The sequence below is a fragment of the Hoplias malabaricus genome, chromosome 17 (assembly GCF_029633855.1).
Source record: "Hoplias malabaricus isolate fHopMal1 chromosome 17, fHopMal1.hap1, whole genome shotgun sequence".
In the NCBI taxonomy this organism is placed as follows: domain Eukaryota; kingdom Metazoa; phylum Chordata; class Actinopteri; order Characiformes; family Erythrinidae; genus Hoplias; species Hoplias malabaricus.
Genome location: NC_089816.1, coordinates 1,589,506 through 1,614,857, shown reverse-complemented (window position 1 = coordinate 1,614,857; position 25,352 = coordinate 1,589,506). Strand labels below are relative to the sequence as shown.

Here is a 25,352-nt window from a genome sequence, read left to right as displayed (position 1 = left end):
CTGAGACAGCACACGGTGGGCCTCATTCATGAAATGCGAGCAGAATGAATTTGTGTGTAAACTGTTTTTTGTGTAAATCATTTTTTTCGTAAATATCCAAATTCATCAAAATGTTCATAGGTACGAACAAAATGTACACCTGAGCCTACACAGAATCACTGGGTGCAAGGCGCCAGTCCTTCACAGGACGACATATTCACTCACACACTCACACCTAGAGACACTTTTGAGTCACCAACCCACCAACCAACTTTTTTTTTGGACCGTCGGAGGAAACCAGAGCAACCGGAGGAAACCCACGCAGACACAGAGAGAACACACCAAACTCCTAACGGACAGTCAACAGAGTGGGACTTGAACCCACAAACTCCAGATCCCGTTCCTAAATAAAAGTTATTAAACATAATTAAAATGCAAAACATAAAAATAAAAAAATAATGAATAATTAAATGAAATTTCACAAAACTGTCCTCTTCCTAATACAACCTGTTTTTCAGAGCAACTTCCAGTAGCTAACATCAATAGTTGGCTAAATTATTGTGTTACTCATGTAGTCAGACAGTTACTTAATGTGTATCATTGCAACATAAAAGTTTACAGTCTGTAACCCGTGTTAATAGCTAATGTTACACCTCTGCTGGATTTAATAGACAGCTCAGCACAGAGAACATTATTGTGTGTGAAGATGATTCAGGGTCATGGTTTATTAGCTGAGTGGGAATCTGGTGGAAAGTTCACTTTTTCGTAAACTACGTGCAGTTTGCTCATGCTTTTTCTGATTCCATGAGTGAGGCCCAGTGAGTGTGAGAGAAGGAAATACTTTAACGTTAGATGCACGCAGAGGCTCAGAAATAGGGTGCTTAGTAGAACAGGGGTTACGTGTGATACATTTTCCTATTGTTCTAAGTTTATTAAATGTAAAATATGTGCATAGAGAGTAACTGCCACTAGGAGCCAAAATGATATTAAATGAAATATCAAGCAAAAATGTCACCAAAAATTAAGCCAACTTTACCATGGAGGTTTGAGCTTAAAGTCGGATAATTGTCCCATTCAATCACTACCTCTCCTGTTTACAGCAGCAGAACCTGTCTCCTCTGCTGAGCTGCATGTGACAGTCTGTTGACTTTATATGTCTCAAAGAGCCAATCAGAAATAAGCAAAGAAAAAAAAAAAATTGGGTTGTTTCAGCTGGCTCTGTTTGGGACATTAAGTGTCCATTAGTGTGAGTGTGTGATGCCCAGCGATGGACAAATGCTCCTTCCAGGATGTTTTCCTGCCTTGCATCCATTTACTCCAGGTAGTCTCCAGGCCCAGTGTAACCCTGAACAGGATAAAAAAAAAAAAAACAAATAATGATACAGAAAATGAATAAATGAATGAATAATATATACATATATTTACGGATGATGTCCATTTTCAATATAACAGCACAGCTACGTTTCTGGGTTAAGAAGCTATACCACAAATACTGTGAAGCTAAAATTTAGATCAAAACACCTCACGACATATGAACAAATACACACTGCAAAGATATATGAGTTCATCAACAAACTCCCAGAGCTGACATTGTAAAAGACTAATGTTCATTTTTAGAATACGTATTTACAACGTTAATGTAGGTTTGTATCAGTTTCAATGGTGCTTTACTAGAGATGACCTGCAGTAAACGTTACTGTGAAAAGTGTAATCTCTATCCCATTCTTTCTCTAATTTTAGAGATTATTCGAACATTGAATGTTTCATTGCTTTAGTCTTCTAGTTTCCTCAGTTCTCATTTCTTACAATAAAATCATCACATTTAAGGCATTGTTTGTTTATTTGTTTGTTTGTCAATATATCAGCAAATACATTGCATTAAAAAGTTTTTTACTGTTTTGCGAGAATATGTTTCTGTTAGATCTGAGAGGAAATACACCACATATCCTCAAATCCTTGCTATTTTTCTGTCATTTCGTTCTTGTCAGTTTTGTTCTAAAAAGAGGAACATGATACACCCTCCAGTTTAGCCCTGTCTGTCTAAGACATCGTTAATGAAGTGTTACTGTTCGTCGTCTTTGTTTTTGTTTTTTTTTTGTTTTTTTTTCCCCATTGCCTGAGTGACTGCGGAACACAAACCAATCTCACACTCATCACACAACACACTGATTAAAAATCACATGAAAAAAGAGGCTGTCATTTATACCAGAGGGGAGGAGCATGAGAGTGAGAGAGAGAGAGAGAGAGATCGAGATCTAGAAATAGCATTGTCTGTACTTGTTTACGAGGTGAGATCTTTTATTAACTCCCTCTCATTAACCCGCAATGCCCCTGAGATCAGTGTCTTTTCCACTGAGAGAAGAGATGCTTTCTGCCAGTTTTCTCCCTCAGAAACCCGCCACAATAAACAAGAGAATAATACAAAACACTGAAGTTACATTTGATACAGACAGGTCAGAAAAACGAACGCAGACTCAGTAATTAGAAAAAGAAAAAGTGTCATGTTTCTGTTGTAAATCATTGCTGTGGTTCAAAATGTGACACAAAAGTCTGTCCGATTCATCTGCTCTGACAATGTCAAAAAATCAACTTTAGATAAAAAACAATTCTGTTCATAAAAGTGTGTGACCAAAGGACCCCTGCTCTTTTGAAACTAAATATATTGGTTGGGAGTTTATTCCAAAGGCTCTACACCACCCTAGCCGACACTTGGCATTGAGCGTTGATGGTAAACTTTATGAATCTATTCCATGCTTTTCTGTGGAGATTACGTAAAATGTTTGTGGACAGTTCCATGTTTCTTTCCATAATAGGTGACTTTAAAGGTGATCAATCACTCATTGGAACAAATATAAAAGGAAGATAGCATGTGACATTAGCATTCATTTTGCAGGAACACAGTGGACAATTTCTTTAATGTCTCTCAGCTCTTGTACTTCACTTTATTGTTTGGACTGACCTTTGCTTCAGTTCCTCTAATTATCTCTCATTATTGAGAGGCTGTTAACCAGGACAGTAATTATATCACATTTATATAAAGGGTTGTATTCACTAGTCTTGGCAGTCTATTCAAACCCTCAGTCACTCCGCATTCTCCAAATTTAGACAGCTGCCTTCACTAATGATAATGAGAATAATAATGATAACTATCCTGTTCTTATTATAATAATTCAAGACTCTGTAAGACTTTACTGTATTCTTTACTATTTTTTTCTTATTTTCTGTATTATTCTCTGTCAATCAAGCCTGCCATGATGAGTGACATTTAAAAAGTAAAAAAACATAATATCCTAACTGTTACATTTTCAAGGCACCTACTGTTCGTTGGAATAATTCTTAGAAATTCATAAAGGCAACTTTGATGATTGTAATCAAAATTCAGAAGATGTTTCCTCACTATTTGCTGTTCTGCACATTTGAGACATGCTAGGCTAACTCTTTCTCTGCTCATGGCGAAAAATGGCAAAATGATCTCTAAACATGGAAAATAGTGATGAGAAATGAGGATATTGGATTATTCCTTCTCCATATGTGGGTAATGTTTACTTATTTTTGCTGTTTCAGATTATTTAGCAAGGAAAACACTGAATTCTGGAGACTACTGTCTGCATGAAAGCAAAGTGCTAGTAAACTAAACAATTCTAGTTCAAATCAGATGCTGTGGTAATCCAAACAGTGAATAAAAACTTACAAATAAGTTAACGTTCAGCCATGTACGAGCAACAGCTGTTTTTCTCCTTAAACATACCGTTTCAACATAAAAGACACTGAGCTTCCGAGCGTAAACAAACCAGAGAGAACTGCAGTTCCCCACAAAATGTTAATAAATATGTATTTTATTATCTGAATTTGGGGTCATTCTTAATATCCTCTCTCTCTCTCTCTCTCTCTCTCTCTCTCTCTCTTTCTTTCTCTTTTCTCTCTCTCACTCTCTCTCTCTCTCTCTTTCTTTCTCTTCTCTCTCTCTCTCTCTCTCTCTCTCTCTCTCTCTTCTTTCTCTTTTTTCTCTCTCTCTCTCTCTCTCTCTCTCTCTCTCTCTCTCTCTCTTGCTTGATGCCTTTAGGAAACCCAAAAAAATTACATTACCATAATTTTACAACTCTTCTTTTTTTAATACAGTTGAGTACAATATTTTTAAATGAGAATAATCAAACCCCCAGTATGTATGATTACCACATGGCGAATGGTAAATTACCATAGCTTTGTTGCCAGATAAGTGGGAGAGCACTCTTAATAGAGAGAACACTAATCAAAGCAGGGGAGATGTGTTTCGTGCCAGTAATTATCTGAGTGCAGACAATATTAATTTCCCTTCCATAGATGTATGACAAGCTCATCTCGGAGATGATTTTCAGACATTCTGTAAAAGGCTTGTTAAAGCTGGCGCTCAGGACCCAGGTGTCAGAAGTGTGCCGCTCTAGAGAAATACTCCAAAGAATGTGATGTGTTCCTGAGCTCAAACGGAGATGAACCAGGGCATGGGGAAAACTCTCTCTTGGCTTGTGTGCTTCTCGTCTAATGAGTTTAAGTGAGGCCCAATTATTCCACTTACCTTCAAAACAAGGGGAAGATCATACTCGCTTCTCTTTGCTTTCTGACTTTTTTTTTTTTGACTGAAGATTCAGATGTACACTGTTGTTAAGCGTATAATGATATGATATGATTTGATATGGTGCACTTTATAATATATATATATATATATATATATATATATATATATATATATATATATATATATATATATATATATTCCAAAACATACACACATAAATATTTGTGTGTGTGTGTGTATGTGTGTGTTTGGTTCGGACTCTTGCAGTACATCCTTTTCTTGAATGCTACATTGAGCTTGTCACCTGAAGTAAATGTTGAGGATACTCTTCACTACTGTGGCTACTCCTCCATATTTCCTCTGAGACTCACAGCAAATTACTCCACGGGAGGGAGGCATTGCTGTCACACGGAACACTGTTCCTTTTCCAAGAACACCACTGCTTTTCTCCAGCGCTGGGTATATTTTTAGCTAAAAATATACCAAGCACTCAAAAGTTGCTCATTGATGGCACAGGAGACTTGAATCACCAGGAGAAATAGCATTCGACAAAAATGAGACCTGACACACTTCTGTCCAGATAAAAACGATACAGTTATTTACAGCGTTACAACTGAGAATGCTCTTAGTGTTGATGAGAAATGATTGTGTTGCTCTCTGTAGTTCAGATTTTAATAAAAAAAAATCTAAAAGATTTATGAGACTTTACTGAGATCTCCACTAAAAATCAAGGGAGACACATGAGATTCCTGAGCTTCTTTTATACTTTCTTCTGATAAGAAGTATCTCATTTCTAGGGCTGTCCCAAACACCATTTTTCGCTTTGGAGCTTCAGCCGGGATATTTAGCGAATATTCTGCTTTAATATCCCACTCTCCAGGTTGCGCTGTGGCTCAAATGCGGCTTTGCTCGCTTCGCTCTCTAACCTGCTAACTAGCTCACTACCTAAGGGCACAGAGTATACACAATTTAACCACATTGAGTGGAAGTGCTCTAATTTCAGGCACAAAGCTGACAGAATGAACTGTGGCGTCGCCTCGCTTCATTGTAAGTGTGTTGTTTTAGCGTGTTAGGCTGTTTTATATGAATGAGTTTTAGGCTTCATTTGCACAGACTTTTATGTTGATGAGTCTGAATACGGATGGAGAGGGAAGAGCAGTGTTTTTACTGCAGGAGCCTGAATCAGAATCTCATGAATCTCCTGAATCTCAAAATTAGAAACCAAATACAAACCCAATGAACAGATATCGGAATACCCAAAAATTTGGGGTCAGTGCTATTGTTCACAAAATCAGCTCTCAGTGCCGGCTGTAAAAATGAAAGCCACACTTCTTCTCCCAATATGGCTCTCATGCGCTATGTGGTGCCACTAAGGGCACAGAGCGTACACAAATAAACCAGAGCTTCTTTGAGGTGTAAAGCTGACAAAATGAACTGTAGCTTTGCCATGCTTCATTGTAAGTAGGTTGCTGTAGGGTGTTTTAGGCTTCGTTCAAGTCTTTTATGTCGCCGAGTCTGAATGCATGTTGAGTGGATGAATATCCGAATCTCAAAATTATACCAACCCAACGAATGAATATCAAAATATCTGAATATTCAGGGCCCTGTTAATTTCTAAAGTCTACCTGGTCTTTCAAATTTAATTAATAATTGTCCGAACATATAAAGCATTTGTACTAAACCTATTTTAAACATGGCCGTGTGGGTGGTCCAATCTATGGGAAAAACGTGATTTATTTAGAGAATGCTTTGTTATTCCTCTACAAAGGACTGTATAAATAATGCATCATTACTTTTAGAAAAACTGATTTGAATGTTTAGTTGTAAAAATGACTTATATCTTCTTAAAATGGGAGGAATTTCAACATAGGTCCCCCAAAGTGGTCCTTAAGACATTCTGAAAGGAAAAAAAAAATAGAAAAATCCCTCCGTTATCTGGAAGCTTTGAAAGGAATAGAGCCTGGAATTGGCTGTAGCTCAGGATCTAGTGAATAAAAAGAGGAAGAATAACGTTATCCTCTGTTGAGTCGAGACAAAGAGAAGCAGCTCTGATGCCAATCTGCATCTAAACCGATAAAATCTAGAGCCTGGAGATGTGTTTGCAGCTGATAAAGTGTTAAGCATATGTGAAACAAACACACACACACACACACACACACACTTTGATAAGAGACAATTATGAACAAGTTGTTTACGGCAGCAGAACAAAAGGATTTCTGCTCCTTGTTTCAGGGAAAAGTGATGGTGGTGTTAGGTGTGTTATTAGTTTCAAATGAAAGAGGGAACTTCAGAAGATGCAGCCTTATAAGGTCTTTCCTAACATCTTTTTAAAGTGAAAAGATCTTAAAAATATGTCGATACATTAAAATTCTCCTGATAAGATTGCTGTAATAATATTATAGGCTTAATTCAGCGTATTGCCAAGCTTTTATATTTAAGAGATTTTGTACGAAGAGAAAATATCTGATTCCAATGGGTTAAAGCTTCATCTCCTCACATCATAAATCCACGTAAATAGATAAAAACATATCGAAATAAGAAGAATATTTAAGTGATGAATGTTTTATATCAATGCTGTGTCGTTTTTGTGGATTTTTAGTTTACTACATCAATTGAATAAAGCAGCAGCTGTTGTGTGAACATTCCTCAATGAATGGACCACTAGAAATGCTCAAAAATGGAATAAAATCTTTTTTACATTGACTTTCATTGAATATTAAGAAGGTTTTTTCTTTCTCCTGTAAAGTTACTATTTTGGGAGATACGTACTTTTGTCATTGACTGTGACGATATATGATCAGTTTATACAGATCCATATACAGTTGGTTTGGCAGGACCTTCAGTCATTTGTTGTTGTTTACTCCTCCACTCGCCTATCCCTCCATTTTCCCCTGCAACCACCCCTACCCCCCACTTAGAAACCCGTTTGTCCCCAAAGAAGATCTAATACAAATTAAATTAAAGCAAGGCCGTACAGATAATCCCTGTGTGTTTGGGCTGCTGTAGCCGCGAGGGGTCAAGCCCACAGCATCTGGCCTCCTTTCACCACAAGCTGCTCCTCTACTGCTTTGGCATACCGAGGCCATAGGTTTATGGACAATTGCTTGTACTTTTTTTTTTTTTTAACTAGAGCTGAAGGGTCTTTATAAGTAGCTTGTACAGTCTACTATTCTGGGAAAATGTGACACTTGTAGTAGAATATTACTCTAAAGAATTGATGATTCATTCATCTCAAGGATTCACCTCATTCATCCATGAGTGATATTGGATGGAGCTATATAACCTCAGAGTGCAATGCTTAGGGTTTTTACCTGGTGACCTGAGGCTCCAGAATGCCCTGATGTCCAGTGCTCAGTGTCTAAGATTTTCTATAGAGATTGCATAAAATATTCGGCAATGGTTTTAAATAAAGAAAACAGACTGATAAAAACGTATATCATGATAAATGTTTGTTTTCACCAGGGTAATGTTGACACAGCTGCATGCCATTGTCAGCTGCATAATAAGGGACAAATGCTGTAATATGTAAACATTAGGTTCTTTCACTGTTCCATGTCAGAAATGGTGGAGAGACTGGAGGCCATTACGGACATTTTTTTTTTCCCCAGTTCCAGACACAGAGACAAAAAAAAAAAGCAGTTTAAAGCTCACAGTCAGTGAACAATGTCAAAAACAAGCAAAACATTTAATAAACATATGGGAAACACAATGAATTTGGAGTGGATTATTTGTAGACTGGTAACGCCAAGTTTGGGAGCGGTGAATTAGTAGGTACCCTGGGATTTTAATATGAAATCCTCAACATTAATGTGGCACAAAAATAAAGCCTAAAACTGTGAGAAAGTGACAAAGAAACTGTCACCTTATACATTTACAAAAGTTATTCAGCCTTGATTTACTGTCATTTGTCGTTAATTGTGAGATGAACATGTGTTTTTAATGTTTTAACTGTAATTTAACAGTTTTTTTGGTTGTCCCCCTACCTTTAAAATGGAGGCTCTGCACCTTAATGCTTGCTAGCTCTAAGTAACAACTGAATCCCAGGTTCAACTTAGAAAAGCATTGTACTCTACTGCATACCCTGTAAAGCAGATAATACAAATCTCCAATCTGTGTGTCAGTGCTATATGTAAAGTGTGTGTGTGTGTCTGTTCATTTGCATGTGTTTGTTCAGTGTAAGGGAGTGAAAGAGAGTGTGAGGGAGTGTGTAAGTGAGCCGTGTGGTACAGCACATTATGCACTGTAGTAGAGGGGAAGAGTGTGGTAAGAAAATGGGATTCAAATCTTCATTCAGGAGGAAAAGTCTGGGAATACGTGCTGGAATTAGCTCCGTAGTGTTTGTTCTCTCTATTCTCTGGTTCTGTTTATAATGGCTTAAGAGCACATTACTGTCGATAGCAGTTTGTCGCCACTGATTGCAATCTGCTCATCAAAACTGCAGATGTTTTCCTCAGTCTACAGATGTCCGTCTGACGTGTTGAGAGGTAATACTGTCCTCACAATCCCGCTGCTGACAGCTGCCTAAAATGAGTGTCCCAATGCTAACTACACTTCCATTACTGGATCATGAGCCTCACTGATTGGCTCAACCTGGCTGTGGTTAGAGTGAGATTCTTAGACTCCACCATCTGTTTGATAGGGAGAGTGTTTACCAGGTCAGTGGAGTATAATATATATATATATATATATATATATATATATATATATATATATATATATATATATATATATATATATATATATATATATATATATATATTTTAGACAATTTTCAAATATAGCTGCACAATAAGGATAATTATATTCAGAAACTGACACCTTTAACGCATTTCCAAAAAATATACATTATTTTAGAGTAGAAACGTGTGAACATTAAAACACACTGTAACAGACTGGCTATTTCTGAGTAGTATAACTGTATATATATATATATATATATTTTTTTTTTTTTCCAGCAAATTGTAGCAAATTGTAGTGCAAAGGTACACATTTTTACTCTATATACTTCATTATTATATGCTCATATTATCACAAAATGTAGTGTACAGCAGTGGTGTCTTATGCTGCATTCAGCTGACATTGGCGTCTTGGAAATACCAAGTTTCCCACGTGTAAACTGTGTCTGAAAGACTGAAAATGTCATTATTACCACTGTTATCCTTGGGATAGTAGATGATACACAAGTTTATGTTATGAGATGTATTTAGTGATGTATATACTCTTCCCCTGGAGAAAATGGCAGATTTGTCTGTGAGTTGACTCACGTGTATGAGTTTCATTCTTTCATTCATTCATTATCTGTAACCCTTATCCAGTTCAGGGTCGCGGTGGGTCCAGAGCCTACCTGGAATCATTGAGTGCAAGGCAGGAACACACCCTGGAGGGGGCGCCAGTCCTTCACAGGGCATGTATGAGTTTTTGTTGATAAAAATATGATATTATGAGCATATATGTTATTACTTAAAACGCACTTAGTTGTTATTTAATGATAGTTAATTTTGTGGAACATGTTTTGTACAGTGGACTGGTCCTCAGCCAAGCACCCAAACGGAGCGAAGCTATAATCATTGGTTAAACACTTGCTATAAACAACACTTCAGATGAGCACACATTAATAAATCAATGTCATTTTTATTTAAATAAACAACAATGCTTATTTCAGTGAATTGACAGTGCCTACTTATTAAGTTATTTAGCTGTCGTTTTTGATTTGTTTATGTAATAGAATATGAATAGGTAACACAAATATGTATTGCCTTTTTTTATGAAGTGAATAGTGAATGAGTTACTATTTGAACCATTCTGAATGCAACATGGGTGTCTCTTTAGGTCGCATTGTGTGACTGTGGAGCTGTGTGGAGCTGGCTATAACTAAACTGGAAATATCTGAGGAGAATAAATATGTAAATAAATAAAGCCACATAGAGGTGCATTTTTTATTCCTCAAAAATGCTCTGAAATGAATGGAAGTGAATGAGCACATATTAAAGCAGTTTAATCACAGTTGCATTATGGGCCAAAAAAATCACAATTAGATATTTTCCCACAAATCATTTAACCCTACTGTCAATGTGTGTGTGTGTGTGTGTGTGTGTGTGTGTGTGTTCCAGCCAAGAGGCCACGCTGCCAAATCTGTGTATGAGATAAACATACTTTGTTTGCCTGAGCAAATAGGCCAAGAATGGAGGAATTAATGCAAAATGATGAACTTCCACCTGTACTCCATTCAATAGCTCTCTGTTCTGCTTTCCCCCTTTCTATACCTTCCCTATGGGTTCTGTTCTATATTCATTCCCTGTTCTTTTATTCTGTAGCTCCATTTCAACATCCCTCTGTTCTTTATTTTTCCGTTTCTCTATCCCTCTGTTGTGAATCTTTTCATTGTCTATCCCTTCATTTCTCTGTCCCTCTGTTCTGCTTCCTGTTCAGGAGCTCTGACTCATCCACGAGCAAGCGACAGATTAAGGCATGTCAATAACCAGACTGACTCAATTCATCTTAGAGAGAGAGAGAGAGAGAGAGAGAGAGAGAGAGAGGTAAACAGCTGAGACGGGGGTAGAAGAAAACAACAGAAATGAAAGGGAAGAAAGGGAGAGACAGGGAAGCAGCAGAAAGAGAGCATGACAAGGAGAGGAAAGGAAACAAATGAGAGAGAGATAGAACGAATCAGAGAAACAGAGAGAGATACAGAGAGAGAGAGAATAGCAGAAAGAGAGAGAGAGAAAATAGAAACTGAATATGAGAGAAATGTGGAGAAAAGTAAATAGCAGATAGACAGAGAGAGAGGGAGATAAACAGCACAAAGAGAAAATGAGATACGGAGAAAAGGAAAGAGCAGAGAGTGAAGTACCAAGAGATGGAGCGAGAGAGAGAGAGAGAGGAATAAGTATACTGCATTTGAGAGGTGCCTGAGAGTCTGTAATGAGCTCCTGCAAATCTCCATGTGTCGGAAAAATAAATAAATAAATAAATAAAATAGACTGAGAGATGTCTTGTCAGGGAGATGGGAAGCACTGGAGCTTTTTGAGGAGGGAGGGGCAGGAGAGAGTAAGAGACAGAGGGAGGAGAAGGAGAGAGGGAGGAAAGGAGGTAGGGAAGGGGAGGATCTCCTAGATATCTCAGCAGTGCTGACAGATATTTGGGTGGAGTGGCCCTGAGGTGTCGTATCATTATTTTAGATCAGAGCATCAGCCAAGTATTTGATTTACTCTCATAACAAAAGCAGTATCCAAAACGGATGAGCCTTTGCTAGCCCTAGGAGCCTCAGCGCGGGGATATTACACTGATGTAAAGGTGTTCACATCACTCATCCGACAGAGAGAGAGAGAGAAACAGAGAGAGAGTAAAAGAAATGTCTGGTGTAACTGTACTGTATTGCAGGTCGATATTGACTAGTTAGGCGTATTCAAATACATTATTTTCTTAAATATTTTCTTAAGTATTTTCAAGGAACACGTAATTCACATCAAAGATATTAGTGAGACAAATAATCGCTTGTTCGTATTTAATTCCTAATTCTGTTTTCTGTGTTTAATTATAGTTGCATGTTGTTGCTGTGTTGCTTTGTGTTTCCATTACAGTGCTGACTTTTAGAGAACAATGGAGTAGTGCACACATCGTTTCCTGTGCTGTTAGATGGACATTTTAAGATATTCCACTGATCACTAATGCAGCTTACTCAGGAGTGAAAGAGCTCATATTTTTGCACTTTTTTGAAACAGTACATTGATTTATTTAGACGCCCCTCATAATTAAAGAATTCATCATGCACAATCTTCTCAGAAAAATAATAAAATGAATCAGGATGCTCTTAAGCAACTACATATGAGTTTAAGGTCAACATGCCCAAAGGTTCAGGAAGTCTGAGAGAGGGATATAAATGTATGCATATGGTTCATGAGGTTACATAACATATGCATAAGCCTTTCATGACCATTGTCATAGGCGTATAAGGCCAAAACAAATGGATAGACTCAACTCAGCCTGATAATAAATGAATGAAGCTACTTTAATGCAATACAATTCAGCTGAAAGAGTGGATAAAAAAAATAAATCAATTAAAAGAGTCATGTAAACTAGCCTATGCTCCACTAAAATCAGTAAAATTTCCGTTTTATCCTGGAACTACAGAACAGGTCACTCAAATTCACTAGACACTACATTTCCTGTAATGCCTCAGCATCTTTCCAAAAGCTTGATCGGCTAATGCTAACGCTTTTGGTTTTGAGCTGGTTTATTTTGTTGTTTTTCACGGAGTAAGGGATATTTAAAATATGTAAAAATAAGTATTCAGCTACACGACCGACAAGATAAGTATTGCTCAAAGCAATATTATTTTGGTTATAGCAACTTATTATAACCATATAATCTATGAAAAATACATAATACAACACTAAAGCAAACATATAGTTCATATAAAATCTGTCGTTTCTGAATAGATTGCTTCTTTACAATGTTATGTTAAATTACTTTGTGCCCTACAACTAATTGGCAAACAGCCTCTAATTTCCGTCTGTGCCCCAGAATAAACAACTCTGCGATGAACAAATGTCCACTCTGAGTGAAGTAATGTCTCTTTTCTGTGTTCTACTTCACTCCTCTGGTCATTTGGCAAGGACAAGTACAGGGATTAAGTCAGGACCTAAAAATAAAAATTCCCGGGATGTCACTAGTTGGGCATTTTAACAGCTTTGGATTAAGGGGAAAATATTCACTAAAGTCTGTGGAATTATTTGGACATTAAATTACACTGGACCCTGTCCTACAGTTGAATTGGTTGAGTGACAGGAACTGCAAAAAAAGCAGTGGAAAAAAACTGTCTTTTAAAAAAATCTGCCACTAATTCTGCTGGAAAGCTGGGATTAATGATGCTAGAGCTTCCCGTAGAGCAAACGGAAAAAGGGGTGTGGCTTAGCTCAGTCTACCTGTCCCAGGTGACATGAATAGGATGTGCCAAAAGTCCTGGGATGAGGAGAGCATGAAGAATTTCTTGTCCTCGTGTCCAAATTAGCGAGAAATCCCCGAGACCTGCCTCCAGGAAGCCGCCACCATTTGGGTTTGATTAGGTTCCACGGGTTTAAAGAAAACTAAGCCGATTTACTCGCTGAAAAAAACGAAGCAATTGCCAAGTCCTCCCACCCCCAAACCTCCACCCCACCCACACACTTTTTTAGCAACGTCAAAAACCCCAAATCTTAATCGCATTGCTTTATTCACGTTCTCTCTGGAAGAGCCCGTGTTTGTAAATGTAAACAGACACAAAAACTTTTCCCAGTAAATACGTAGAGTTTGACATGCTTTAGAATTCTTACAAATGGTTTTATATCATATACAAATCATATTTAGTGAGTTTAGTGAATTTCGCTCTTAACCCCATATTACCCAGTATATAATTTGTGAGACTTAAACCAAACAAGTTCAATGAAAACTTACACAATATAGAGGCCAGTCAGACTAATACAGGAGAAATTACAAAAGAAAAGATGCAAGATTTTGTATGTTAGATTTGATCTAATCTACTGAAAACAGAGACCGGTCTATCCACTTGACACAGGATTACCACAAAAACCCACAAGAAAACAAAACAGGTAATATCAAATTACTCCAACCACACACAATCAAACTCTCTCTCTCTCTCTCTCTCTCTCTCTCTCTCTCTCTCTCTCTCTCTCTCTCTCTCTATATATATATATATATATATATATATATATATATATATATATATGTATATATATATATATATATACATATATATATATATATAATATATATATATATATATATATATATATATATATATATATATATATCTTTCTCTCTGTCTCTCTCTCTCTCTGCGTTTAACACTGTGAGTTTTCTCTTTCTTTCCCTCTGTATTTAACTGTGTAACAGAGAAGATCAAAACTGGATAAACTGTTGTTTTAAATCATTTTAATGCTATAAGTTGCATACTGCTGTCAGGGAAGGCTATTTCTAGAAGTTTACCCAAATGGTGCAGAAGCTACAGCATTACTTTATAGATATTTTCAGCAAAAAAGAAAAAAGCTAGCTTCATCTTTGTGGAATTATGGATGAATTTGGCAATTCAGGGACCCACCGCGACCCTGAATTGGATAAGGGTTACAGACAATATATGTTCATCCATGTTGCCATGAAGACTTGGGTTTGTAATTTACAGCTTTCTGAAAATCAAAACGCTGTGCATTATTTTCCACTCTTCTGTCAATGAAATATGAATTAAGTTTAGAAAAGTAAAACTATAACAAAACCAAAAAGCTAAAGCCATTTAAATGTGTATATTGTTTTACGCTAAATATGTTCATCATCGTTTAAATTTGTGTCGTTGTTCATTCATGATTATTTTAGCATTTTCTTTTGGGTTATTGTACAGCTCTTTGACAACATCCTGTTGGTGTCAATGTGCGATATATAAATGTGATTTGACTCATTGATAAAAGCTTAGAAAAACAGCAAAATAGAGATTGAAATATCAACATAAATTACATGCTTTGCATCAAGTCTCTGATAAATTCATCAATTTGACAACAACTAACACAACAATATCCCACTTCCTGCTGAAGTGCAGATGTGTGTGATAAGCTTCACGATTCAAATTCCTTTCATCGTGCGCTGAAAGAGAAAGGGCTTTGACGTAGGATGGATTTATGAATTATTAATATTGTTGCTATTAATGTATGTATAATTAATCACATCTTAACTGACTGCAGGCAAATGGAGACTATAACCCTTAGCCTTATGTAGATGGAGTCTATTACAGGATCAAATACAAGGGCATGCTCTCTCTCTCTCTCTCTCCCTCTCCCTCCCTCCCTCTCTCTCTCTCCTCTCTCTCTCTCTCTGTCTCTCTCTCTCTCTCTCTCTCCCTCCCTCTCTCTCTCTCTCTCTCTTTCTCTCCCCCTCTCTCTCTCTCTCTCTCTCTCTCTCTCAGCTGTTGTCTCAGGGAAATTCTCATACAAACTTCCTTCATTTGTGTTTGTGTGTGTGTGATTGTCTTGTGGAGAGAAAAAATATAGTTTCACACTCCGCTGGGAGAGAAAGATTAATAGAATGAAACAGGAAAAGAGGGGTATTGTGTGTTATTTGTTTTTGTAGATTTGTGACAGTTTGTTTCCTTTGTCCCAAAAGATCCCAACTCCATTTATCAGAACAATGTCAATGGAATAAACAGATGTCACAGAACACAATACACAATACACTATATTGCAGAACAATAACTATTTCCTGCCACCTGCTTTTTTGTGTCAAAATGTAGTTATATAGGTAGAGTTGCTGCCACATAACTCCAGGGCCCTGGATCACAGTCTGTCTTTGGACTTTGGTGTGTTCACCATCTGTCTATCACAGTGTGTGAGTGCCTGGGTGAGCGTGTGAATGCCTACAATGGATTGGCCCCATGTCTAGGGTGTGTTCATGCCTTGCACCCAATGGTTTTGGGTAGAGTTCACTGCATCGAATGATGGATCAGGAAGAAGCAGTTATGGAAAATGAATTATGAATCCTTTTTATTTTATTGTGTGTGTGTGGGGGGGTGTTACCCTGTGAAGGACTGGCGCCCCCTCCAGGGTGTGTTCCTGCCTTGTGGCCCAGCGTGACCCTGAACTGGATAAGGGTTACAGACCATCAATGAATGGATGAATGTTCTTTTTACATGGTGTTCTACATATCCAGCTAAAAAGCCTTTTAATAAGCTGAATTCTGTTTCAGCCAATCACATTTATGGTGGGAGCAGAGAGTTGAAACCCAAGGGTGTGTTTCTCTCTGTGTCTCATGATGCTCTCAGGATGGCAGAGACTCAAGAGTTTATCTCTCACTGCAGTTGGCTCACTGCTCTCAGGACATTGGAGAAGCATTAGTTTATTTCTCTCTGCTTCTCAGGCTAGAACTGGATGCAGATTTACATTCTCAGCGGCCAGTGGCTGTAACATGCAAACAAGTCGCTTCATTCTTTATGGCTCCGGGAGCAAAGTGGGAGAAAATAAAGGAGCGTCAATCTCACTCAGGAGTCGAGATGAGCTTCTGGCACTTCTTTACCTTCTTCACCCCAGGTATGGCACACTGCTAAAGGATGAGGAAGTCTGTAATCTAGCAGATGGCAGTGTATCTGTGTGGAATTCTGTAGTGAGGAGTAGTGGTGTTGGGGGTTGGAGCGGCAAAATCAAACATATTTATAGTAACAAAAAATTAAGAAAGACATCTCCTCGTTATATTTGGGGTAGGCTCCGGACCCACAGCGACCCTGAACCGGAAAAGTGGTAACAGACAGTGGAGGAGTGAATGAATCTCCTTATTTTCTCTGTCATTTCCCATTAAACCTTTGTCGTTTCTTTTAGACAATAGCAAGATCTGATCAAAATACTTCAGAATTAAAATATAATAATTATAAAATTAAAACCTGCAGGAATCTAACGTGTCTCAACAACACGAAGACCTTTCTCAGTGTTGATTCTCTTGATAATGTTGTAATTTTATAATTGTTATCTGGACAGAACAGTCTCGTGTGATTTTATTTCTCTTGAGTGTTTTTAGGACACTCCATAAGCAACTTTGGAGCAATTTAGTTTTTCCTCTGGGAGCTCTCACCATTCTGAGAGACAGATAAACCTGCCACTTGAGGAAGAGGCAGGAAAACGAGTGTGCTGTGGTCTGTCGAGGTCTTTGCCAAGCCAGGCGAGAGAGAGAGATGGAGAGAGAGCAGCTTAGAGGTGCTGGAGTGACAAGAAAACGCTTGTCGGGTTTTTGAGAGTGGGCACGGGAGTGAGGAGAGAAGAAAAGAGGAGGAGAGAAAGTGGAAGAGAGAAGGGACGAGGGAGAGAGAGATGTGGAGAGAGAGCATTGCAATGTCTGGGAGGAGTGAATCAATGTTGAAATGCTGCTTCTCTGTGTGAGGGGTGTTAGATGCCAAAGGCTGTGAGACTCCCCAGCCCCATTCAGATAGTCAAACAACACACACACATGCACACATGCTGCACACACTCCTCTGCAGCTCTACTGCGGCATTGCATCAGGAGAGAATCCTCCACTTGGTTTGTCTCGCACAGCAGCATAACCTCAACCTGGCTCTCTTATATGGCATTTGTGGTTATTTATAAATTAAAAGTCCTCACATTTTCCCTTCTTTTCCAAGTCCTACTTGCTATGCTCTCCCTGTGAATGAGAGTCTAAACAACAGGCCTCATTATGTGTACCATTTCCCTGGCAAATCTCCGGAGAACTGTGTGAATAAAGCTCTGAGATGAGTCCAGAATGAGGCTCCAAATGAAGCGGTGAACACCAATCAGCCATTAAAATTAGGAAACCGAACGGCTTTGCTTTAATTGAGGACCTTCAATTTTTTCTTCTCTGTTTTGGTTAATACGTTGCGCCACTGCATCATTTGTATTCCAATGACACTCACTTGTCTCCATCTCTTCTGAGAACAGGAAGAAGGCCTTGGCGAGGCTTTGTTTGTATGTTTTTTTTTTTTTTTTATTCCCATGATGCTGTTTTATTTTCATACACCTTCAAATATGAATAATCTCAACTACTGCATTCATTCATTCATTATCTGTAACCCTTATCCAATTCAGGGTCGCGGTGGGTCCAGAGCCTACCTGGAATCATTGGGCGCAAGGCGGGAACACACCCTGGAGGGGCGCCAGTCCTTGACTGGGCAACACAGACACACACACATTCACTCACACACTCACACCTACGGACACTTTTGAGTCGCCAATCCACCTGCAACGTGTGTTTTTGGACTGTGGGAGGAAACCGGAGCACCCGGAAGAAACCCACGCGGCCACGGGGAGAACACATCAACTCCTCACAGACAGTCACCTGGAGCGGGAATCGAACCCACAACCTCCAGGTCCTCCGTGCCGCCCTCAACTACTGCAGATTTTTACAAATGAAAAATAATGTTTAAAGGGGACACTTATTGTTGGGTGTCGGGAAGCACTCTTTTCTGGTTTGTTTACATTCAGAAGCTCCATTGTTATGTTTGGGGGGTGGAAACGTTTTTTTTTTGTATGTTGCTGTAAGTTTTAGTCTTGTTTTTACTACCACAGAAACTCATTTGTAACTGGATTTGTTTAGTTTTGTAGCACGGTCTGTGTTTACTTTCATGAAGTTAGCACTCTCCTGAATTTCGAGTCAGTTCCATCTACAAAAATGAACCAGCACTACAGTTCAAGCCTAGCATAGCGGAGCAAATCTCTTTTTTTTTACCCATTTATAGACACTGGGGCTTCGTAAACATATTAAACTGGCTTTGAACATGCAACCAGACCATGGAGCGAGCAAATGGTGAGGAAATGTCCTAAGAATTCTAGAAATGTTATTTGGTTAATATCATGAATGTCACTTTTAAGCTCCCTGAACTTAATTTAACAGAATATTTGGTGAAATGACTTATAAGATTTAATAAATGCATTCATAAGGTTATATATGGCGTGAATTATGCCTTACACCACCTGGCGAAACTTATACTAGATTTGCTCCTTAGAACACTGTAGATCAGTTCATTATAATATTTACAATGATCAAATAAACAGATATCATGAATTTGCAAAAACACAATATATAGTGAATATAGTGAATAATTGTTTGCATTGTGTAGGTCATGTGACGCCTTATGAAGGCATTTATAAAGCATCACAAATACAGTGTATAAAGAAAGTGTTACCAAAGATACAATGTTTTCTCTCTTGGCCACAGACTGATTATTAACAAGAGGCTGCTTTAACCTGCTGCTTCAACGAGTTCCTAATTTTATGGATCAAGTAAATGAAAGTAAAGTTGTAGTGAGACAGAGATTTTTATTTTTTATATAAATTTTTTGTTTGTCATCTGAGGAACTTGGGGCATTGTTGTTGTCTTGCTGTTTCTCGCTCTTGGCTCATGCCTCCACACAAGGACCACACTTGCATCCGAACGATGGAACCAATTGTCACGGCGAGACAAAGGCAAATCAAATCTCACGCCAAAGACTGAGCGAGAAGATTGCTGTTCCTCTCTGCTGCTCAGGGCAAGAGAAACAGGAAGAGAGAGAGAGAGAGAGAGAGAGAGAGAGCCAGGAGAGTAGACAGACTGTTTGCAAGGAGGAAAAATTAAAAAAGAAAAGCAGTTGCAAAACTTTGAAGGACAGACAGGACCTTCAAACCTGTCAGCAACAAACATTGTATATCCCAATGCAATAGCTGTGTATTGATGGTTCACACTGTACTGTAGGTGTTTGTTCATAAGGCTACATGACACCTGCGTTAAGCTTTTTATGACAAATGACACACATATATAAACATCTACATGTCGGTTTTCATAAAAACAGCTTGTAGTCAGTGACAGTCTGGAAGTATTGTGACAACGGATGCATGTCACAGTAAGCATTATTACTATCTAGGCAATCATGTAGTCTTATAAACTGTTATAACCAAACATTATAACATCTTTTAGTAATGAATAATGATACATGATTTTACTGATATAATCAGCCTAATTCTAAATATAATAATTTTTGCTCTCGTTAACAAACATTATATTATTGACATGATTGTAACCCCTAATCTCCTTTTGGAAATTCCATTATGATAGTTGCCCTTTGTTAGACATGACAGTAGTTTATGCATGGCAGTTCAGTCAGTGGCTTTAGTAGCTTCATGAATGAAATCCTCCAGTACAATTTTACCACTTTAATTATTGAGATGGATTATGTATCCAAGTTATACAGGGGTTAGACAATTAAACTGAAACACACCTGTCATTGTAGTGTGGGAGGTTCCATGGCTAAATTGGAGCAGCCTGGTGGACAATCTTCATTAACTCCACACTGCACCAGTAAGACCATGTGCATCCAATGGTTCAAACACTGTGTCCTGAAGGCGGTGCCGTGTATCAGGACGACAATGCACCAATACACACAGCGAGACTGGTGAAAGACTGGTTTGATGAACATGAAAGTGAAGTTGAACATCTCCCATGGCCTGCACAGTCACCAGATCTAAATATTATTGAGCCACTTTGGGGTGTTGTGGAGGAGCGAGTCAGGAAACGTTTTCCTCCACCAGCATCACGTAGAGACCTGGCCACTATCCTGCAAGAAGAATGGCTTCAAATCCCTCTGACCACTGTGCAGGACTTGTGTATGTCATTCCCAAGACCAACTGACGCTGTATCGGCCGCAAAAGGAGGCCCTACACCACACTAATAAATTACTGTGGTCTAAAACCAGGTGTTTCACTTTCATTGTCCAACCCCTGTACTTCAGTCTCCTACTAGAAATTCTACATGTAGGGGAAAGTTTCTCTCTCACGTCACCTGTCACCCACCTCTCAATCTTCCAACTGTCACTTTACTCTGAGAGAGTATTATAACCTCTTCGGGGGCTCGGCTCCACGCTGGGTAAAACCAGGCAATAATTATGGGGATAGAATGATCCTGGCTTGGCGAACTGGGGCCTTTCGGATCATAAAAACATGTCGTAGAACCTGATTAAGGAGCCATTTGTGGCCGGTTCACCGTATTTTGAGTGGCCTTTTTCCTATGGCCTGAAACTCAACCTCGGGAAAAAAATGTTGTTATGCCACCCCGCCTCTTCCTTCTCTCTCTCTCTGTCCCAGGAATTGGACAGTGGTCAGCACTACAGTTGGTTGCAGGACGCTGCCTGTAATGCATAGAATTCCTTCTTTCTCTTCCAGCGAGTGGGCTGCTCAGGGCAGTTCCTAAAGGCACATGGTTAAGCCCTGTAGAGATAACCACCGAATTTATTACTATTCTACTTCAGTGAGCGAGCAGAGACTGGTCTCAATACAAAAAAATAATCCTTAGCAGGTGAAATCAGCATAAATCTGATGTATTTCATATCGCTTGTTATGAGATTTGTTGTAAGAATGGTGTAAGCTAATGAAATGTGAAATGTTTGAAAGTTTTAATAATTGACTTAAGGACACAATGGTAACTTAGCTGTCAAAGGTAAAACTGTCCTTCACTGTAAGTTAAAGGTAAAGGGATTGTATTCATGTTTTGGAGCAAGTCTTAATTTCTAAAACTTTTCCACATAGTTTAAGAAGATATTTGTATCTAGTTTCTTGCCTTTTTTCAAAGCTGTTATATTTGAACTTGTAACATTTGCATAGTACCTCTATAATTTCCATGTAATTGCTCCTGAGGAGCTCATTCTGACACAAACAGAAAGATCAAGACATTTTAGCATCTCCTCGTACAACAGGATCAGCAGTCTGCACTCGACTGCATCTCAACGAGACAGTCGTCATCTCGGGGAGTCAGAGAGGCTCAGCGGGAGATACGAAGCTTGTGCTGAACACTGTGGGATGATCTGGTGTGGATGGGGCTTTCAGAGAATTTAGAGGTTCCCTGCGGAGGCCATGTTAATGTGAACGATCCTCATCCAAACCAATTACGGCTCGGCCTCGTGGAGGGAGTTATTGGGAAATTTGTATACTGTCCCTTTAATGAAGTTTTCCCCTTGTTACTCGCTCCATAGTCGTTCAATTAGTCTCTGTGCGAATAGCTGTGGAGATGTAGATGGGTTTAATGAGTTCTCACAGGGACCAAAATGGAGTACAGGTGGCATGTACAACTTAAAATAAATCCTTCACAAATACATACTGAAATATATATATATTTATGTACACTCTGACATGCCCTGCTAGAACAATCGTTGGAATAGTCGCTATTGTCAGTCACCCTGATGTTTAATATCCATGGGGGTGGAGGAGGGTGGGAGTGATAGCAGGTGTAAAACAGCATCGCAGCAAGAACAAACACAGTGTATTCTCCTGAATGTCTCCCTAATATAATGCTAATTAGAGTGGCTTTTTACAAATTATCTCTTTGATAATAATGAGTTAAGATTTAATTAGAACCAGAAAGGAAGTGAGATATTGATAGATATATAGATAGATAGAGAGAGAGAAGTTCAGCGCTAACCTTCACCTACAACATCATCCTGTGGCAGATCTCAATCAGAAGCAGGACTAGCCATCACCAGTAATTAAAAATGTATCTGGTCATGAAGGTAATTACAAAGCTAGGAGCTGAGACAGTACACAGAAACGTATTTACTGCTGATTGAAGATATTTTGGTCTCAAAGCACCACAGCTATGGGTAGTCAGTGAGAATCATTACGTGTGGAGTTTGCTGGAGATTTGGAAGGGAATTCATTCAGACATCAGTGAAGTAGTTCAATCCTATGTACATCTATTGATACACTATCAATGAGGGTGAACATTAAAGCAGGAGAAATTACTCAATTAGGGAATGTGTCTATAAACCTTGGACAAAAATTGTGCATTTAGTGTTTGTTGTATCTGAAGTGTACTTCTAGCAGAAAATTCACCATTATTTAATTTTTGAAAGCTTCGCAGGTGACATGAACTTACCCACAGATCACTGTCATCTCTGGCGTTACCATGGCAATCACTAAGATGACTTATCATCTGTGTCCCAGCAACAAGAATGTTTAATAAATGACAGATTGTGTTTAAATCTCCAATAGCAGCTTAAAGTGGGTTACAGATACATCATGAAATCTGTGTGAAAGAGGTGGTGAACTCTCTGTGCTTCTCTCACTTTTCTAAGAGGGAAAATATACCATCCATGAGACCACTCAGGCTCTGTCATTATTCTGTCGCGGGATCATGCAGTTATAAGGAATGGATCCACACAGTTATGATCAAAATGATCATTATCAGGATTCGAGGAGGCTAATTTTCCTATCGATTTCTGTCATAAAGAAATCCAGGAACTTCAGTGGTCTCTGCAACAAAAATGTATGTGTGTGTGTGTGGTGTGTGTGTGGTGGGGGGGATTTAGCATATTATTTTGATGTGACATATTTAGTATTCTCAGTATTATTTAGTATTTTTTATTTATTTTTTATCAAATGGTTTTAAAACATCTTAAATATAGCTCTACATTTGGGCTCATTGGCAGTTGACTCTGGCATGGCTTAGAGAGAACATGTCACATTGACTCAAGCAACATGTTTGGTGGTATATTCCAGACCACTATCAAAAAACAAAGAGTGTGTGGGTGCTAGGGAGAATATAACGGACTGTGCATTATTAAATATCAGTAATGCTTTACTTTTTTGTGTGTTTTTTTCACAATAAATTGACTATAATGCAGCAGTTAGCTGTGACATTGTCCTGTAAATGTCATTATAGTTATCATCAGATGAATGATAACTACATATTTACAACAGTTTTCACATATATTCTTTCTTTTCTACAGCAAGCGTAGCATTTATTTAGCAATCTATTGATGAACAACTATAAGAACTAAATACCAAAAAAAGACTTTCAGCTCTATGTTCAAACCCCATTTCCAAATGTGTGGGACACTGAGCAACATCTACAATATAAACCATTTAAACCCTACATTTGATTGAAAATAATACAGATGCAGCATTTTAAATGTTGAAAACTGAGAATGTTTATTGTTTTCACGAAAAAAATATTTGTCCAATCTGAATTTGATGCATTCAGATCTTTCCAAACAATTTGGGACTGGGGCGTGTTCACCACTGTATTTTATCACCTCTTAACCACACTCTGTAAATATTCAGGAACTGAGGGTCCAGTTGCTGTAGTTTTGAAAGTGATATTCTTTTCCATTCTTTGCTTGTTATAGAATTTAATTTCCTCAACAGTTTGGGTTCTCTGTTATAGTGGTGTAATGGAATTATTTTTTTAGTAAATGATAGGTCTGAATTACTTTTACTCTTTTACTAAGCTGTTAGAGACTGATTGCACGGCAGCAAGTTGCCTCCAAACTTATAAATTGTGTTTAGCAGCTGTTCACAGACAGTGGTTTCCGACACGTTTCTGAGCCAGTGAAATGTTTCTGATTTTAATGCAGTGCCACCTGAGCACCTGAAGGTCACAGACAGTCCATTCTGGGTTTGGGCATTGTCCCTTGCATCTAGAAATGTCCAGTTTCTCTGAAACCTTTAATAATGTATACCACAGATTAGGAAATCACCCATTTCTTTACTATTTTACATTAAGAAACTTGATTTTTGAATTTCTGCAGTATTTGTCCATGCAGTTTTTCACAGAAGGGTGAAACCCCTCCCCATCTTTACTTCCAAAAGAATTCTCTGTTTGTTGCCCCATCCCAACTTTTGCGGAACATATTTCTGGGATCGAAAAACAATAAAACAAAAAAATATAAGGTTTAAATGATTTGCACATAATTGCATTCTGTTTTTATTTACATTTTGCAAAGTTTTCTGAAAATGGGGAATGTGCACTTAAACACCCATCTGTTATTCAGGATTCGTTTGTCAAATTGGACCGTAAAACAAAACCACTCTGAGCCTTAATAGAGTGCAATGATTTTTTGACTAAATGTTGCAAATAGCTGTGTGATATTAGACTGAAATGTGTTAGTGTGTAATGAACTGACTTTCAGGAATGGAACATTCAAATAAAGTGGCTTGTATTTGTCTGCTGAGACTTTGTGTTAATAGCCATGTTGGCAAGCTGCACTGAAAGTAGTTCTGGTTTATCCCTTGGTTGAGTGTTTTTTGTCAGAAAGGGTTGATGCCTAGACTCCCCTTGGGAGAGGCCATTCTCTCCCTTTTATCTTCATCTCGAAATATGAGACATTAAAGGACTGTTTTTTTCCCCATGGAGAACACCTGCATCTTATCAACACACTGAGAGAGAGCCATCAGGAATGTCTTTCAAACACGAAGGGCTTTCATTCTTTTCTTTTCTCTACTTCTCAGCTTCAGCCATGACACTGAAGGGTGACTCTAGATGAACATCCACTTTGAATTGAATACCTGTGTGTTGTGCT

At 38.3% G+C, this 25,352-nt stretch overlaps 1 protein-coding gene across 4 annotated transcripts in view; it reads left to right on the top strand.

The window, feature by feature from the left end:
• The window catches only part of pcdh19 (protocadherin 19), an 89,926-nt gene that overhangs the window by 26,505 nt on the left and 38,069 nt on the right, over nucleotides 1-25,352 (top strand). The gene's annotated exons all lie outside the window — the stretch shown is intronic.